The sequence below is a fragment of the Passer domesticus genome, chromosome 3, assembly GCF_036417665.1.
Source record: "Passer domesticus isolate bPasDom1 chromosome 3, bPasDom1.hap1, whole genome shotgun sequence".
NCBI classification, from domain to species: domain Eukaryota; kingdom Metazoa; phylum Chordata; class Aves; order Passeriformes; family Passeridae; genus Passer; species Passer domesticus.
Window position 1 is genome coordinate 121,772,334 of NC_087476.1, and position 17,338 is coordinate 121,789,671.

General features: G+C 48.9%; 1 protein-coding gene and 1 long non-coding RNA gene across 16 annotated transcripts in view; one reads left to right on the forward strand and one right to left on the reverse strand.

Moving 5' to 3' along the window:
• BMP2 (bone morphogenetic protein 2) overlaps positions 1-17,338 on the forward strand; it is a 272,416-nt gene that overhangs the window by 205,820 nt on the left and 49,258 nt on the right. The window lies entirely within an intron of this gene.
• The window catches only part of LOC135297772 (uncharacterized), a 210,987-nt gene continuing 206,120 nt past the window's right edge, over positions 12,472-17,338 (reverse strand). For all 13 annotated transcript variants that reach the window (XR_010359708.1, XR_010359712.1, XR_010359717.1 and 10 more), the window contains 2 exons: positions 15,240-15,327; positions 12,472-14,573 (listed from right to left, as the gene is read on the reverse strand). This is a non-coding gene — a long non-coding RNA (uncharacterized LOC135297772). The remainder of the gene's footprint in view (positions 14,574-15,239; positions 15,328-17,338) is intronic.

A 17,338-nucleotide genomic window follows, 5' to 3' on the forward strand; every position in this document is an offset into this window, starting at 1 on the left:
GCACTTTCAGTGCTTCTGCCAGAGTGATTCCAGGCAAGTTACTCAAACCAAACTCTTCATGGGTGGTCACTAATTTAAATGTTCCTCATATTCTGGATATCTGACTTGAGACTTAGGGTACTGACCTGAAAACCTGGGCACTTGCAGGAGAAGCTCAGGAGAGCTGCAGTGTAGAAAACACTACTGCAGAGCTCTGAAAAACGAGAAATCTTTGGCATGCCTGATTGCACTGTCTCCATAGCCATGGCCGCTTCAGCTCCTCTTCTCCTTCCTTGCTTCCCAGCATGTGAAATTGGGAAAAGCTCATCCTTTAGGCTGAGAAACGGCAAAGATGAATTCCTCTCTGTGCCAAAGGTGAATTCCTCTCTGTGCCATGCAGAGGGCCGTGGCACACCGAGGCACTGCTGCTGTGGCTCTGGGCTCATCACACCCGGGCCAAACGGCTTTGGGGGCAGAGCAGCCCCTTTGTGTCCCCTGCCGGGAAAAGGGACCGGGCCCTGTCACCGCACATGCATGAGGACAGGGAAAAGGGTCCCTTTACCGGCATTCTGCCTTTTTCTCACTTTTGAGTGCTCGGCTTTGTAGGAACATTAAGTCGTCTTTATCTGTCTGAGTAGCAAACATCCCCATACACCCCCCAGCAAAAAAATACTTTCCTAATGGTCCTTTGAGGCTGCCTTACTGCCTTGTTATTAGGAAGAAAACTTGGAGGCACAAATGTTGATCTTCTGCTGCACAGCAGTTTATGGCTGGATAAAAGGATTCTGAAAATAGGTCTGATTTAAATAAAACAAACTCTCTCCACTTGAATTTTTCATGTGTGAACGCTTCAGAGAGCGCCTCTGTAGACGTCACTGCAGCACATGCCATTGCGTGCCAAATTCGAAGTTCCAGGCTCTTTGAAATTAGGCATCTGTTATCTCTTGCCTGAGGTTTACTTAAGGAAAACAAGAATTCAAAACACGAATGCGAGCAATCTTTACAAAAATACCGATGTTTACAGTTTGACCTTTACTTTCTAGTGTTTAACTAAGGGCTAAGTATTTGGACTTATGCTTTGGCTTATAAATGTTTATCGCCTAATAGGGATGACACCAGAGTTCTTGCAAAAATCAGTTCCTTGGAATAATGTGACTAAGTTCCACAGTAAGGGGAAGAAAGGGAAATAGTTGGGACTTTCTGGGCAGGTGTCCTTGCCCTGCCAGCAGCCTCTTTTTCAGGGGTGCCAGCACAGTTCCTGTCTCCAGGTAAAACCCAGGGCCCTGCAAAGCTGGTGCCAGTGCTGGGCAGGGGAAGAGCTGCAGTGGTGTGAGCCAAGGGACAAATCCATCCCACAGTAGAAGCCTTGTGAAAGCTGTCTTGCAATAGTGGTGCTGTTCCTGCAGCTGTGCAGGAAAACCTGCTGGGTTTTGTCCTGGTGTTCTGCAGAATTATGTAGGAGGCTGTAACAGGTGGAATTTCTGATCAATGTTTTTAAGAAGCTGAAAGAAGGAAAGGGGATGGGGTAGATATGATGTAGGAAGGGCCACAAGGAGCTATCATGTTTTCACTTTTTCTCCCTTAGCACACAGGCTCCTGCTTTTCCAGGTTCCTGAGCACCTGAATTGTTGCCATTCTCTGTAGGGGATGCTGGGCTGCCCCTTAGCTAGAAGGTGCTACTTTTCACTGTGCCTTTTCCACAGGTGCAGGAAGTCAGTAGGAATTCAGTTCAGGAAAGCCATTCCTGTGTCTCTTTCTCTGCTGTTGTAAACATGCAGGGATGATGTTTGGGTTCTTCTGCTGTCAGTGAGGACAGCTCTGGCTCAGTCTTTCATGGGTTTATTTTATCAATTCTGTTTATTGATGAGCTTGTTGCTTGATTTCTTTCCCTTCTTGTACCATTTTTTTTCACTTGGCTGAAGAGCCAACTCCTCTTCCCTCTCTCTTTTTATGTACTATTCCTTTTCTTTTCCCCCAAATTTGGCAAGTGAATCAAATGTGAAGTGGGTTGACAAGCTTCCTGCCAGTGTCTCCAGCATTGGATATGACTCATTAACCCAACCTTGAGGAGATGTAGAAGTCCAATAAAACCTATTCAAGATCTTGTTTTGGAAGGCGTGCAGGAACAGGGAGCAAGAGGTCCTTAACCATGCCATACCTTCCCTTCCTCTCCAGGAACAGGGCTGCTAAGTTTTGTTTCCTGCCTGCCTTTGAAGATGGTTTTTAGTCTATTAAGTAATGCAGATATTCTGATGTTGGTGGCTTTGCAGGCCTGGTGGCAAGGAAGGCAGTGCCACCTCTGCCCTGTCCTTGTCCCTGTGTAACCTTGCCCTGCAGGGTAAGACAATGTGTGTGAAACACAAGCTTTTGAATCCACAGGGCATTTTTTACCTGTAGAATAGACTGAGATGCAAACACAATTTGTGGGGCTGCACATTTGTCCCATTTCCTGATAAAGGCAAAGTTCCTCATTAGCTCATATGAACTTGAGAGCAGCAAAAAGAAACTCCTCAAAGTTATCACACTAGACTCTAATCTCAGTTCCAAGAGATGAGTGACTCCAGTGGTTTTGGGAAGGCTGTTCCTAATGGCTAATGGGTCACTTAGAGCAGGATGTAGCCACCTCGGTGTATAAGTGTTTAATCCTGGTTCGTGTATTGGCAGATAATGGCAATGCTAATCTGGTCTGAGCGCCGGAGGTGACCGATGGATGTGGCAGCTGGAATCATCTGGCCACAGGAAAAGCAGAGATTCTCACATTTAAGGCAGGCTGTTAGACTGGACATGCATGCTTATTTAAATTATTTACTCTTGGTTAGCAAAGAACTTTTTTTTCTCCCCTCGGTTTGGAGCAATTTGTCTCCCAGATTGGGTGGCCAGAATTTGGATTCAGATTTTACTGAGAGAGCTGCTTGACATGATCCACCTCGCTCTGTATCTGCTATTTCAGGGTGCTTCAGCTATTTTCCCTCTGCTTTCAACATTGTGGTTTCTAAGTACTCTGCCTTTCAATGGCCAGTGGCAGATAAATTCCTTTTTCTCTCCTACAAACTGAGAGATGGAGCAAAAGGAAAGTGCAGCCACTGGAATAGCAGTGTTTCCATCACAGTTATGTATCCTCTGTTAGGACAGCTTCCAAGTCCAGTGAGTATTTATGTGGAACAGTTGAATTTAGTAGCTCAGCATCTGAATAGGGCCGTTGTATTTTTTCATGCAACTTTCCAGTACTTCTTTCCACTTTAGCCACTTTTCCAGCCAGGCCATTGTGCAGTGTTATCTCTGAAACCACTGTCAGATAACACCGGACAATCAGTGGTACAGAACAGACATTGGGTGGTTAATTATCCACTCCTCTATCAGTACAGTTGTGACAAGGGAGCTTGTCCTAATGGGGTGACTGCTAGGAAGTTGGCTGCTTTCCTCAATCTGCAAATGCTGGTTTGATGCTGCCAGCTGCGTGTTTTGGTTCAGATTTTCGTACGTGGACACTGATTTCACTGCTGCTCTCATGTGCCTCGTGTGTGTCTCTCAGGTTTGTAGGGATTGCCTGCTGACCTGGATGGCAGCCTCTGACCATGCAGTAGTAAAACAAAACGGAAGGAGAAAATCCTCCTTAATCTATTAAAACACCCTGAAACACACACACAACCCCCCCACTCCATTAGAACATTTGGGCTGATTGCCAGTGGAGGGTGCAATGCAGAGCAAACATTTCCTCTCAGCTTTCTAAGCTGTGTGCTGGGCAAAGCAAACATGCCAAGGGCAGAGTGCAGGCCCTGCCAGCCAAGGTCAGGGCTGTGTGACTGGTGCCAGGCTGTGGGTTTAAAATCCCACCTGTGACAGGAACAACACGTGATTTTACTGATATATGGTTTTTCTGGGCTTTTACCGTACCTGCATTGTATTGGCATCTCTGCAGTAGGAGACAATCGGGTCTCTTAAAGGAGGGACCTGCCCTGTGTTTTTGTCCTTCTGTGACCTTCCCTTAGGTTTTGGGTGAAAGACAACCTGTGTGGTACCTATTTCCAGAAGTGAGTGGGGAACAAGCCTCATCAAACACTCTTTTATCCCCAAGCTTTCAGTTTTTAACCTAAGCTTTATTAAACAAAATTATAAGCAATTTTAAGTGTCACTGCCAACACAGACAAAATCACATTTAAACCCGAGGATCTGTTGTTAAGTTTCAAAACTTTGAGTCCATGTATAACATCATTTTGGTTGCCTGGTCCCTACATCCACCACCCCCTCTTTCTTTCACGTTTGTGGTTTGCTGTGGAGCTCTCCTGTTTGGTGGCCGGGCTGTGACAGCGAGCCCGTGGCTCCCCAGGCGGGCGCTGCCCTCCGCCGGGGTGCCAGGCGCTGTCTCCCAGCACCTTTCCTGTGGCTGCCCTTTGGAAAAGCTGCTTGCTCTGCTGGGACCTCTCCACCCATCCTCTCAGGTACGGGGAGGCAGCCAAAACCCAGCTCAAAAGAGCAAAGCGTAACCTGTTCAAAGGAGAACAGAAAGGAGCATTTTTTCAAACAGCTTAATGAAGCACTTGTTAAGGACTGCCAGGGACAGATTTCCATTCTACACAGGATATTCATTAGGAAAGTAAACACCCTCCAGCACCATTTGTAGGAACAAAGCAGCTTGCATTTTCTAACGAGGTGTTAATTTAATGAAGGAGGGGACTGGCAGAGGAGCAGGAGGCGGCTACGAGGGACGGACACCTTTTCCTGGGAGGAGGGGGCGGCTGTGCCCTCCTGCTCTGCGGGGCGGTGGAGGAAGGGGGGGCCGAGCTCCCCTCACGGCTGGGGCCGAGCTCCCCTCACGGCTGGGGCTCAGCTCCCCACACAGCCAGGGCTCGGCTCCCCTCACGGCTGGGGCTCGGCTCCCCACATGGGCAGGGTTCAGTTCCCCACAGGGCCGGGGCTCGGCACCCCTCATGGCCGGGGCTCAGCTCCCCACACGGGCAGGGCTCAGCTCCCCTCATGGCCGGGGCTCAGCTCCCTGCGCGGGGAGCTGGGAGCGTGTGGAGCTCCCCAGAGCCGCGAGTCTCAGCTGAGCAACCCCTCAAGGCGATGATTTCAAGGTAACCTTGTGGGCACTTTTTTCCCAGGTACAAAGATTGTTGGGATGTATCTGCAGAGGTAGCTTCCCCTTGGCTGCCCCTGGGCAGGAGCCCAGAAAGCCATTTGAGTGGTGGCCATGATCCTGCTCCGGGTCCTGCTCCAGGGCCTGCAGTCTTGAGACTTCCCAAGTCTGCTCTCAGGGTCCCCGATGCTTATTGTGACCTCAGGGCAGGGTAAAGTAGCAGGTCCTCAGGTGTCAAAAGAGCCAGATATTTATTAGTTTCACAAGGAAAAAAAAAATATCCCGTAGAAAGGTTTCACATTTTCTCCCCTTCAAATGAAATGAAAAAAAAATCTAACTAATTTCCTTTCTGTGGGGAATTATCCTTCTGAAGCTGATCCCACACACAGACACTCGTGAAATGTCACAGCTTCTTGCAAAATAGAAGCATGGCAGATGAGCCACCTCTGCTCTGGTTAGGGTATCCACGGATTGTGACTCACTGGCCAGACAGAGCTGGTGCCGGGCTGCGCTGTGTTCAGCAGTGGGTCATCCTGAGCGAGGCACCGCTCCGGGGTCACTCGCAGAAAGGGGTGGAGTGTCCCAGCCGGCTTTTCCGGAGAGGTGAGAAGCACCGGAACGCTTCGCCCTGCTGCACTGGGGGATGGAGGTAAGGTGTGTGCTCCCAGGAGGAGCCAGGTGTCACCGAGGGAGGGCTGGCAGCTGGGGGCCAGTTTTTCTGCATCTCATGCCAGGACTTTAGCCTCAAGCTTATCCCTTATTTTCATACATGTGTGTAATTCCCACCAGGGAATTTCTACCAGAGCATCCAACCAGCAGAGTCACTCCCTGTGGGGACAGGGCCAAGGCAACCTGCCCTCCCAGCTCTGGGAGAATGGGAATACCTGTGGAGCTTGGCTGGGGACGAGGTTTAGGAGTTGGAGGGAGAGCATGTGACATGAGGCCAAATCTCGTTTAAGGTCCTGTCCTGGTGTTTGAGCAGGGCATGCAGCACGTGGGAGAAGAGAGCAGAAATCAGGCCACAGGAGCAATTCTGGCCATGAACCCATACGGTCACTGGGAACACTGGCACGAATGAGGTCATTTCTCATGTTTATATTTCTGCATGCACTGTACAATCCCCGTTCCTCCTCCTCGTGTCACTGAGATGTGAGGGGAATTTCCTGCGCACGCACGGCATTGTTGTTGCAGGGCTTTTGTGAGCATAAACCACTTCAAGCGGCGAGGAGGAACAATGCTCCGTTCTGGCAGCAGAAACACAAAGTTGGGAAAACTCCCACTCCCTCCAATCATTTTCCTGCTGGCTGCTGGATGAGTATTTTATGTGAAGATTAGGAGAAGCGGCCGCATTTAGCGGGGCTGACTCGCTGGGCTCTCTCAGGAGGCTGAGGTGGCTCCCAGCGCTGGGATCAGCCTGGCCCAGCTGGGGAGAGCCTGGGGACAGCCCACCTGGAGCCCTCCTTTCCCCATGCATTGTAGGTTTTCTGTCAGACCTAAAAGCAAAAAGCACATTGGGAGGGGGAGTGTGTGCCTTGCAGTCTCCCACCTTTCGGTGTGGTTCACTCACCACAGTGGAACAAGTGGAAAATGAGTGTCTGCTTAGGCTTTGGGATGCTGTGAAGTAGGGATATGGGTATTTCTTTGCCTACTGAATTAAAAGTGCTGGTTTACACTGGGAGTGAAGGGTGGTTGGGGCATGTTCAGTCACGGGGTCCTTGTCAGTGGGCCAGCTTTGGAGTGATGTAAAATGGCTCAATATTCCACCAGAGTCCAATTAAAAGCAGATGTGCAAATGAAGGTCATCTCCTGCCCACCCTTCATCCTCTGCCCAGCTCTGACGTGGTGGCTTAGGGCAGCAGAGCTTTCCTGAGGTCGGCCAGTAAAGCCATTCCAGAGCTGTCTCCCAAGCCCCAGGCTGGAGGGGAGCTGTGGAAATGCAGGGCTGAGGCCTGGGGAGAGAGAGCCATCCCTGACAGCATCCCTGAGGCTGCTGCAATGGGCACAGCTCCCCTTGCCCTCCCCTCCCTTGCAGCACATCCAGAACCCAATTTTGCTGCTGTCCCCCCGGGCAGGGCAGCTGTCACCAGTGAGGGGACAGGCATGGGGCAGTGCCACAGACCTGAGAGGAATGGTGGTGCCCAGACACTGCAGTAACACCCCTCTTCCAAAATTACACCAGGAAGAGGCTTCAGAGTGCAAAAAAACAACAGAGAAAGGAAAAAAAAACTGAACTAAAAGCCAAGCCTCGTGTAAACCCCAGGGCTGGAGGAATAAAAGTGCCAGAAAACATTTCTATTGGGCTCCCTTGATATCAACACAGATGAAATGGATCCCCATACTTCCCTCCAAACCGCAGGCTCTAAAGTGGATTCCAAATCCCATCCCCACTTTAATTTAAGGGCCTCCCAATTAGAGCGCTGGATGCCTTTCAAAGCTCGGTATAAATTGGAGCTGATGCATCCAGCAGCAGAGCCTTGTCTCCTCTGGGGGCAGCCACCGGCCGGAGCTGCCCCGAGCTCTGCCAGGGACATCGGTGGTGTCCTTGTGGCCCGAGGAGGGCAGCCCACCCCCTGCCTCAGGACAGGCTCCTGCTCCAGCCTTTGGGGTTAGGAATCCCTCAGTGCTGCTGCCAGGGGCTGCAAGTGGCAGGGCTGGGGGAGTGAGATGTTCTCTGGTGCACTGACTGAAGTGGAAGAATCTCAGAGAGGGAAAAAAAATCCTTCTAGGTTGATTTGAAATGTTTTTGCTGTTCTTCCTCTTTCCGCATTCCCCAAACCAGCAATCAAAAGGAAAAAAAAAGAAACCGAGAAAAACTCATTATAGAACATGGCACAAACTCAAATAGTTTTGGTCATGCTGTATTTTCACAGTTGATTTTAAAGACGTGTTGTTGTGGTTGTTGTTGCCTAGAACAAAGATCCACCTGTATTTTCATAAGAAATAATACAGTTCTAGGTGGTGGAATCTTTCAGTGGGAGAAGGAAGACCAGAGTTTTTTCATTCCTGTGTGAACCCCAAATGTTTCCTGCCATCCCACTTGCATCCCCTCTCCCATCTGCCTGTGCTCCAGGGGCTGCTCCCTCTCCTGGGGCTGGTGGGTGATGGTTGTCCCCAGGACTGAGCTGTCCCCATGAGGGGACACAGGGAGATGTCCCTGTGGAGAGCAGGGGAAGGGAGCTGTGAGCACAGCCACCTTCCTGCCAGTGCTGGACAGGACCAGGGAATGACTCCTTGTTCCAGGGCTCGCACAGGGTGGCTGGAAAGGGCCTCCTTAAGGGGGCAGGTGATGCTGGGTGGCTGCCGTGGTCCTGCATTTCTCCTGTTGCTCCCCAGTTCTGTCATTTCCCACCTCATTCTCCATCCTGTGCAGCTGCTGGATGTCAGATCTGAACAGAATCTAGGGCCTGTCCCAGTCTGCTTGGAGATCAGGAGCTGCCACTCAGAGTACCTTGGATTTCCAAAGAAATGAACCAAACCAGGCGGAGATAGATCATTTTATTAAGCTGCATATTGATGGAAGTGTGATTGTTGTCCTAACTTTAAATGTCTACCACTGGGCTGCTGAGCCCAAACTCAGTCTCACTGGGCCAGCTCATTGCACTGGCACGAAGTGGCTTCAATGAGTGGATTAATTTAATAATCAATGATAAAATGAGGAGAGGGTAGGGAAGTCATTTACTTGGGCTTTTCCACATCAGTTTAGGTCTGGACTTCCTGAGGAGCTGGAGCTGCAGGAGTCCTGAGCCTTGGTCTGTCACTCAGCAGATTCCTCACTTTTTGGACCAGCCGATGGGTGCCAAATACAGGATTTGATTTTTTTTCCATCTCTTTAAAGTCATTTTTCATGGTCAAATGCCCTATTTGGCATAGTTCAAATTAGGACACTCTGTTTTTGGCAGAGGAGTGGAGCACTTGCAGGATGGCTAATTTGCTGCTGCCACTAATGCCAACTGCTTCAAACTGTAGGGCCCGACTGAAGTATAAGTTCTTTTTTTCTTATGCACAGGAATGTCCCACTTTTATCAGTCTTCCCTTGAAACATGAGAATTCTTCTTTAAAAAAACAACAGGCAGGGAAAAAATAATTGCAAAACCCAAAGGATAAATTTGTGTCTGTTTTAATGTAAAAACGACAACGTCACCATTAAACTGTCAAATTATCCTCTGTTTAATTTCTATATAAAATTTAAAACTTTCTGCAGACAGCCAATAAACCTGAAGGTGATAGGACTTGTTTCTGCTTCCATTGAAGTTGGTGGCAAACCTCCCATTTATTTTGGTGTGTAGGATCAAACCCCCAGCACATAAATAATCCGGCACTGAAGGTGCTCTGTGATTCTTCTGTCCATGTCTCTCCCTTCCTCTCTGAAAACTTCTGAGCCTGGGCCCAACATTGATCTCATGCACAGGCTGGGAGCATCTTCATTTCTTTTTTTTTTTCCCCCTTCTTTTCTTTGTGGGTTTTGATCTCTCCCTTTGAAATGGAAGCAGATTCCCTGCAGGGTGCTCTGTGATCATTTGCTGGGTGTAGTCGCATGCTTTCACTTCTAGCTGTAGGTGAAATGGCTCATGTGCAAGGATATTAACTCTCTGCTAGGCAGGAGCAATGTGCTGCATTCCTTCTGTTTTCTTGGATGCTTAACAGAGGAGGCAGCTTCCCCCCAGCCCCATGAAGCCTCGGTGTGTGCCTGGAGCCGTGCAGAGCTGGGGGAGTGCAAGATGTGTGAGAGGAGATGTTTTAGGGAAAGCCAGGCCTTGCACAGACCCGTGTGTGCAGTTAGCCTGGGATGGCTGAGCTAAATAGAAGATGTCACCTCTTCCTGGACATTCCTGCCCAGTCTGATGCTTGTTGTCATTTATGATCTACTGCTGTAGGAGAAAATGTCATTTTCCCTTGGTTTCACTGGAGTGAAGCAGTTGGAGTGGGAAGTTGAGGAGCGAAATTGCAATGATAGGATAAGGGTCAGGAGGAAAAAAAAAAGTCTGTTTTAACAGGAGAGGTCTGGTTAGGCCCAGCCCAGAGAAGTATGGAAGAATGTGCTTGTGATTTGCTTCCAACTAAATTTTTAAGCCTACACTTAACTATAAGCATGAGCATCTCATTGCTGAAGGTTAAGCATGTGCTGGAATACTCATCTGGAGGTAAGCCCTGGCTGGCAGGGCTGGAAGAAACAGAGATCACATAATCAACCTCCGAAGCAAGAGCCTAATCCTACCCAGCCAGCTCTTCTGAGGGAGTTTCCAGGAAGGCAAAGAGGTTGCAGGAGGTGGATCTGCATCTCTGATCTTACAAATTTCCTGGCAGGTGCAAAAGCGACTGCTCTGAACAATACCAGAGGTGTTTGCAGGATTGGCCTTAGGCTTTGTCTGCAGTAGCAGATGAGGTTAGCAGGCTATTTAAACAAACAGCCCCACCTCCCTCCAAAAATTTTAGGAAGATTTCAGCCCCGGTGGTTGTGGTGTGATTTAAAAAAAATATTTAAGCTCTGAAACTGTTCCTATAGCTCTAGAAAAAAATCAGTCTTTCGTCTTTTGCTTCAGTCAGTTTTGTAAACTCATATCCTAAAGTCACATCTGTATTACAGAGTCAGGCTGGGCATCTCTTCTTACACCCTTGTGTCTTGGATTTTCTTGTTGTTTTTTAAGAAAACCCCAGGTAACGCTAAGCACTCCTTCTTTAAATCATGTTTACTTATTAAGTGGGAATTTTAACAGGAAATTTTCCAAATAATTGTGCTTAAAGAATGTGTGCGTGTATGTGTAATGGGGTAAACTATGCTCTTTACTCCTCCAAAAATACATGTGCACACACATGCACAAAATAACAAGGAAGAAAGGGAAAGGAAAAGCATTTGCTTAGGGATATGGAATGCAAAACTGGTTTTATTTTACGCCCTTGGAGAGCGTTACAACATCAATGAATGTGGTGCCATCTCTTACCCTCTGTGAAATACAGGACTGTGTTTATAGCAAGCAGAGAGAGGCAAGCACAAAAGGAGAGAGCACAAGGCAGGGGGGGTGCAGTGCTGCAGGGGCTGGGGTGGCCACGCTCTGCTGGGGCACAGGGAGGGGCTTTGGGCACTCCAGGCTCCATCCAAACTGGGCTGAAGGTCCTGTTTTCATTGCTTCTGGCAAAGGCACTGTTGATGAAGCCCCTGGATTTCTTCTATCTAGTGGAGCTGTGATTGAAGTGTTTCCAGGTGTTCCTGGCTCCAGAGAATGCTCAGGAGGGTTCTGGTGGTTTGTGCTCTGCACTCGGGGTCTGTCCTGCAGCACCAGAGCCCTGGGACAGCTGGGACAGCCTGGCCACCCCTCAGGGACAGCAGGATCTCTCCCATCACCAGAGGCTTTGCTGCCAAAGCGCCTGGTGGCTCTAGGAACTCCCTCTGCAGCCTCTGGTGTAGCTGGATTGCACTGCAGAAAAGGTCTGGTTCCCAAATCCCAGTGAGGGCTTTGGAGGCCAGGCTGGGTTTGTCCCAGGGTGAAACAATGAGGTGGAATAACATGGATGATCATCCCATGGCATGGATACACTGGTGAGGCACTGGCTGGTGGGGGGCTCCTAGACAGGGTTGCAGCAAAGACCTCGCCCTTGGATTTTCAGGGAGCTGATGATCCACAGAAAAAGGTAACAACGTGCTGGAAACAATAGAAGTTATCTGCAAGTATGTTCAGGAAGGCCTGGGGCTTTCAGATGCAAATACAGAAATATATTTAACATCTTGACTTCTATTCTTTTGTCATAATACAAAGTGGAAAGACAATGTTTAGTAAATGTTTACATCTTACAAAGGGGAGTTTTGCAAATTGCATTGTAGCTCTTTGGGAGGAACCAGGAAAGAGGGCAGGATGTTAACAACATAAAAAAGAATGGCAATAAAACCCACCCCTAATATTAATTGTCTAAGAGGAAATGCATCTATCTCTCATCAGGACATTGCAGACTCTGCTTTGCATTGCTGGAAGCCTGAGAACACTAATCGTTTTTTGGCATGGAGAAGCAAGTTCTTGCATAGTTGAAACATAACTCATTTACAGTTGTTTTGATGGATGCTCGAAGCAGCATGGAGAACCCCCAGGTCCCTTCGGCTCGCGAGCAGCACGCCTCAGATGTAGATCTGGCTCAGCTCCCTGGCGTGGGAACTGGAGGGGACTGCTCTGATTAAACACCTCCATTCTGTTTTGGTCCCGAGGTTGGCTGTGTGATGCAATGAAAATCTCCCCACAGTTTTCCCTGTGAATTAGTAACACACCTGAAAGGATCCTGGAAGGATTGTTTGCAGCAGCAGGATGGCACAGAGCCACCACAGCCGTTCTGCAGCGAGGTGCCAAGGGCTCACACTCCCTGAGGGTCTGGCCCCGGGCGGGGCAGAGGTCAACCCAGAGCTGGCAGGTCCAATGAACAGGGATGCCTGAGTGCTGCGAGGCAGCCTTGGGAGGGAGGAAGAGCCCAGCCTCATGCTCTTCCTCCTTGAAGGAGCAGCTGAGGGTCACCAAGCCCTGGGGTCAGTGCAGCAATGCCACAGGACACGAGTGATGGGGGAAAGCAAGGGCTGACCTGGAAGAATGGGCCCCCAAATGCTGTGTGTGTATTGTGCACAGGTCTGGGTATGGAGAGAGCTGGAACAACAGGTTTGTGGCTGCAGTGAAATCCCTCACGGCTGGCCAATGCCAGACAGGAGGTAAAACCTCAGCTGGTGATGTTGTTTACTCAGATGTGAGTTTTTGCCCCACGTTTCAGCTCCTCCCACTGCTGTCCAAAGAAGAGTTGGAAGAAGATTAGCACCATCACACAAACTCCTGTGGAAAGTGACTCGTGCCCAGCCCCAAGCCCATTTCTCATGGTGCCCAGAATGCAAAAGCCTGAAGCAAAGTGATCCCCATGGGCAGTTTCTCTAAGTGCTGAAAACTGTTGTATTTACACTGAATTATATTCATTCCATTCTAAATCAAGTCCTGTGAAGCTGCAGTGAATGACATTTCGTTCATTGGCAGGAAAAGGAGTGGGGTTATGAAATGTGACTGTCAAGGATTCCCGCATGGAACTCAGGTGTGGCTTTGCATGGGAAGGTGCAAAGATTTCTGCATGAAGACTGGAAATCCACTTGTGGAGGTACTGAGGAGCTGATGCCAAACACTTCAGGGCCAAATTTTTTCTTTCACACAGGCTATGTAAATGCCTGTGCACCTCTCTCCTTCCAGGTGAACCAGAGACCTGCTCTTGTGCTGCTGTTATTTTCACAGCATATTCACTCCTGTTCTACATGTACCATCCCTAGGAAACTGGGCAGAAGCACATTCCAGTAGTTTAGTAATACCTTTTTTTTTTTTAGCTCAGTTTTCCTGCATCTTTTTCTATTCCTTCCTTTCCTTTCCCTCCCCTGCCTTCCCTTCAACCTCAGAGCATCCACTCTCCCTATCAGCTCATGGCTGCCCGACTCTGCCATTCCCGGGGCTGCTCATCCCCCCTGACAGCCGGCAGGGGAACTGCGGGAGCCTCTTCCTGCTCCACCCTCGCAGGAGGTTGTGGAGCCCTGCAGGGAGCTGCAGGCTCTCTGCTGGCTGACTTGTAAGGGCAGGAGAACTGCTCCAAACTCCGCCTGGTAGTGAGGAAGGTGCAGGGTCTGCTTTGCAGGAGATAGTTCTGGAGGGAAGGAAACCTCGGAGCAGTCAGGGCTGTGCACGGGGCTTGGGCTGAAAGCCCTGGACCCTGTCAGTAATTAACGTAATTAATAAAAGAAACAAAATTCTAATTGTCCAGGGTGAATATTAGCTAAGATGCTCATATAAAACCTCCTCTAGGACCTTCTGTGAACACAAGTGAGCTCAGAGAGCTTTTTACAGTGAGAATCTCCCATAGCAATGCTATCTCCTAACAAAGTGGGAATGATCTGCAGGACTTTTAGCTTTTTACACCCAGGAGATTTTCTTAAGGATTCTTTTCACAGATACTGACCACGACTGGTCTTAGACTTGCTCATGTTGGGCTGTTGATAATGCAGCAGCTGGGAAAAATAAAAGAAAGAGGACATTTAGGATATCTGACTTCCAACGTGATTAGTACTGGGAATTTTTTATTTGTTTTTATTGCATGAGGACAACATTTGCACAATCTCCCAAATTGGCTTAAAGGCTTAAAGAAGCATTTTTAAAAGCAATTGAATGTTTAGGCTTTGGCCTAACATTCCTCCCTCTCATTTTCTGTGGGAGAATATCAAGTCAAATGTTCAGAAGCATCACGGTTCTTCAGCCAAACTCCTTGTGGGTACTTGGTAGGTTTCCCTTCCCTGTTTCTAATTTGGTTTATACCCCAAAGCCAACTGGTTTTTGCTTTTCGTTCTGTGGGTGGGAAAGCTTGTGAGAAGGTATTAACAGCTATGCATCCCAGGCAAGCAATTTCTTCTCTGAACTTTCCTGGATGCGTGGAGGAAATTCTTCTCCAAATCAACAGCATGTTTTCAGGCCTTTGTTGTTGTTGTTGTTTTGTCAGGCAGATCTGCATCAGGAAACCTGAGCACCTGGAGAAGGTTCAAGTGCAGACTGAGCTTCAGGTCTGAGCTTGGACTCGACAGATACTCATAACAACTACAAATCTTTCATCAGCAGAGCTCTCCCGTGTGTTTGTAATGCCTGAAATATTGTTTATTGCTCAGGGTCTGCTGTTCTGGCTGTTCCTCTCTGTGGCACACATACAGGAGAAGTGACTCCTGCCACTTCAGCAGCTTTCACCTCTGCTTTGTCTCTGGTTCCCAGCTGGGGTTGGTGCCCTGGACGCTGCAGCCTCCAGCCTGGGTCAGCTCTGCCTGTCAGGTGCAGCCTCCAAAGCCTCCCTTGTGGGGGGCACCAGCTGGGAGCTGCTCCTGCCAGCAGCAGGCACGTGAGGCACAACATGAGATGGTCACAGGCAGGCTGCAGGGTGCTGGGGGAAGCCACACTCTGCTCAGGGCTCCTGACCTCCTCCAAGCCATCCCACTTTCCTGGCCATGATAACTGGCTGCTCACAGGCCCTTGCTGTGATCCCACCTCTCCCCACTTGATCCACGAGGGAGAGCTACACTTCAAAGCCCTTCTGTCTCCTTCTTTGCTGTTGACTGTGTTTTGGAAAAGGTTTTTGTTTTTCCTGCAGCTGTTAGAGGGGAGCCAGTCCCTGGGTTCTGAGCCTCCCTTCTCACTTCTTCACTTACCAGGAGTGACAGCCACCTCCCAAGGAACATCTCCTTTCCAGAGACAGAGGACAGCTGAGTCTCTGTGTGACCTCGGGGGAAAGGCTGACTGTCAAAAAGAGAGGCAAAAAGTGTGAGGGTATGATTTTGTCTTGGGGTGAACAGGCATTGAAGAATCTCCTGGGCCAAGGTTTACCCAAGCTTTCTTTCCCTAAGCCAGCTGGTTTCTGTCACCCTCAGAAGCCCCCCAGAGACGTCCCCTGAGAGCTTATTTGGCTTCACTGGCCACAGGTTTGGGGCAGTGTAGTAATTCCTGGTGCAATTCCCTAGCTGGGGGGAAATGTACGCTCCAAACACATCAGGGACCACATAAAATAGATCATTGTTCTTTAATCAAATTGTACTTAGTGCTAATACCACAGTTTCTTCCTCCAAGAAAAGACTGGTGATCAAAACTTTAAGTACACTTCCAAATTAAGTTTGTTAAAATGCTGCCTCCAGTGTGTATGGGGGAAGCCCACACCAACATTCATTTAAAAGTTCAATTCAGTGCTGAGGGTTTAGGTCTAATAATGAATTTAGCAAGGTACTAGTTAGGCTTTGATGCTAATTATTTTAAGTATCATAGGTTCTGATTCACAAGACAGTAATCACAGCTCGTTATTACTAACATTATTAGGTTAAGTTAAAAATTAGCTTTTAGGCTTAGAGCCTCATGTACTAATGCACTCTGAAATGAAACACCTGTGTGATGCCTTAACAGACAATTGAGGGAAATTAGGCTCCTTAATTAAATGAGCTGCAACCAGGTCTGTTGTTTCACTGATGAAAAATGGTATGTGCACCTTTACACAGAGGTTTTCCATTGCTGAAATGGGACACTGGTTGGAAAAAAATGACCACAGGTTTTGCAGAAGAGCTGTGACTTTGCTTTGAGGCATTGGGGTCAGTGCCCCACACGCTCCCAGGAATAAGTGGAACCAAAAGTAATTTTGTTGGCTGGACTCCTCAGCATATAGGGGCTTTGTGTCTTGAGGAAAACACACACACAAATCCAGTTTCCTGACTCAGCTTTGATGGCAGGAGGTGGTACAGCAGATCCTTTCTGTTTGGGTGCCTGTGCCACATCCAGCCTGGCGTTCCCGGAGGGATGAAGGAGTTCCAGCAGGATTGGTTTTTACCTCTGACAGGGCTGTGGCAGCTGGGATGGATCCCTCACCTCTGGTGCTTGGGGCCCCCCATCTCCTCTGCCAGCTCAGGGCAGGTGATGGCCCTGCTGGTGTCTCTGCAGCACTCCCAAGACCTGGAGACAGCAGGGAAAGGTGACTCCAAGAGGCACTTCCCTCTGGCTTTGTGCTCCACTGGTGCTTTGCAATTGACAATCCCTCTCCAGGTGCACTGAAAGGTACTCGTTTTAATAATGTTTTAAATGGGAAGGTTATTTCCATACGGACTGTTCTACTTCCTTTAGTTTAGGTTATCTGTGGTACAGAAACTTGTTTAATTGGGAAGGGCCCAATATTTGCATTTCAATGGGACCCTCTAGGTATAAAATCCATTGAAAAGTATCTGCAGGCGTGTTTGTGTGGGATTTTGGTCCCTTTGCATCTCGCAAGGAATTGACAGATATTAAATTCAGAGAGGGAAGGAAGTGGGATAATGTCCTCATCTCCAAGTGTAAAGTTTCTTTACAAGGAACTACAGAAAGCATAGATAATTCAATTTGCCCAAGAGCATAGCCCGAAATAGGGCACAGATTCCAGCCTCTAATCCTTCCCTGCAGCCATAGGATCATCTTCCTCCTACAATGAATCCTACAGAAATCCCAGGAGCTGCTTGCTCTGCTGTGCAGGAAGGCAGGACAGGGCACTGCACCACGGGAATGGATTAGGATTATGAGGGGCAGCACCTGGAGTGCGGGGGGCCAGGGAGAAGCAAATGCAGCAGTCACCAAACCAGTCTGGCTGCCACAGCCCAAGGGAACACGCTCCTCCCAGCCAGCATCAGCCCACGGGGAGTTCAGCACAGGCAGGACAGGCCAGCAGGGCTCCAGTTCACCTCCTGCCCTTCACTGGGGTTTGGGGTTTCCTGCCTGTTCTTACTGGGCTGGGGGTCTTCTG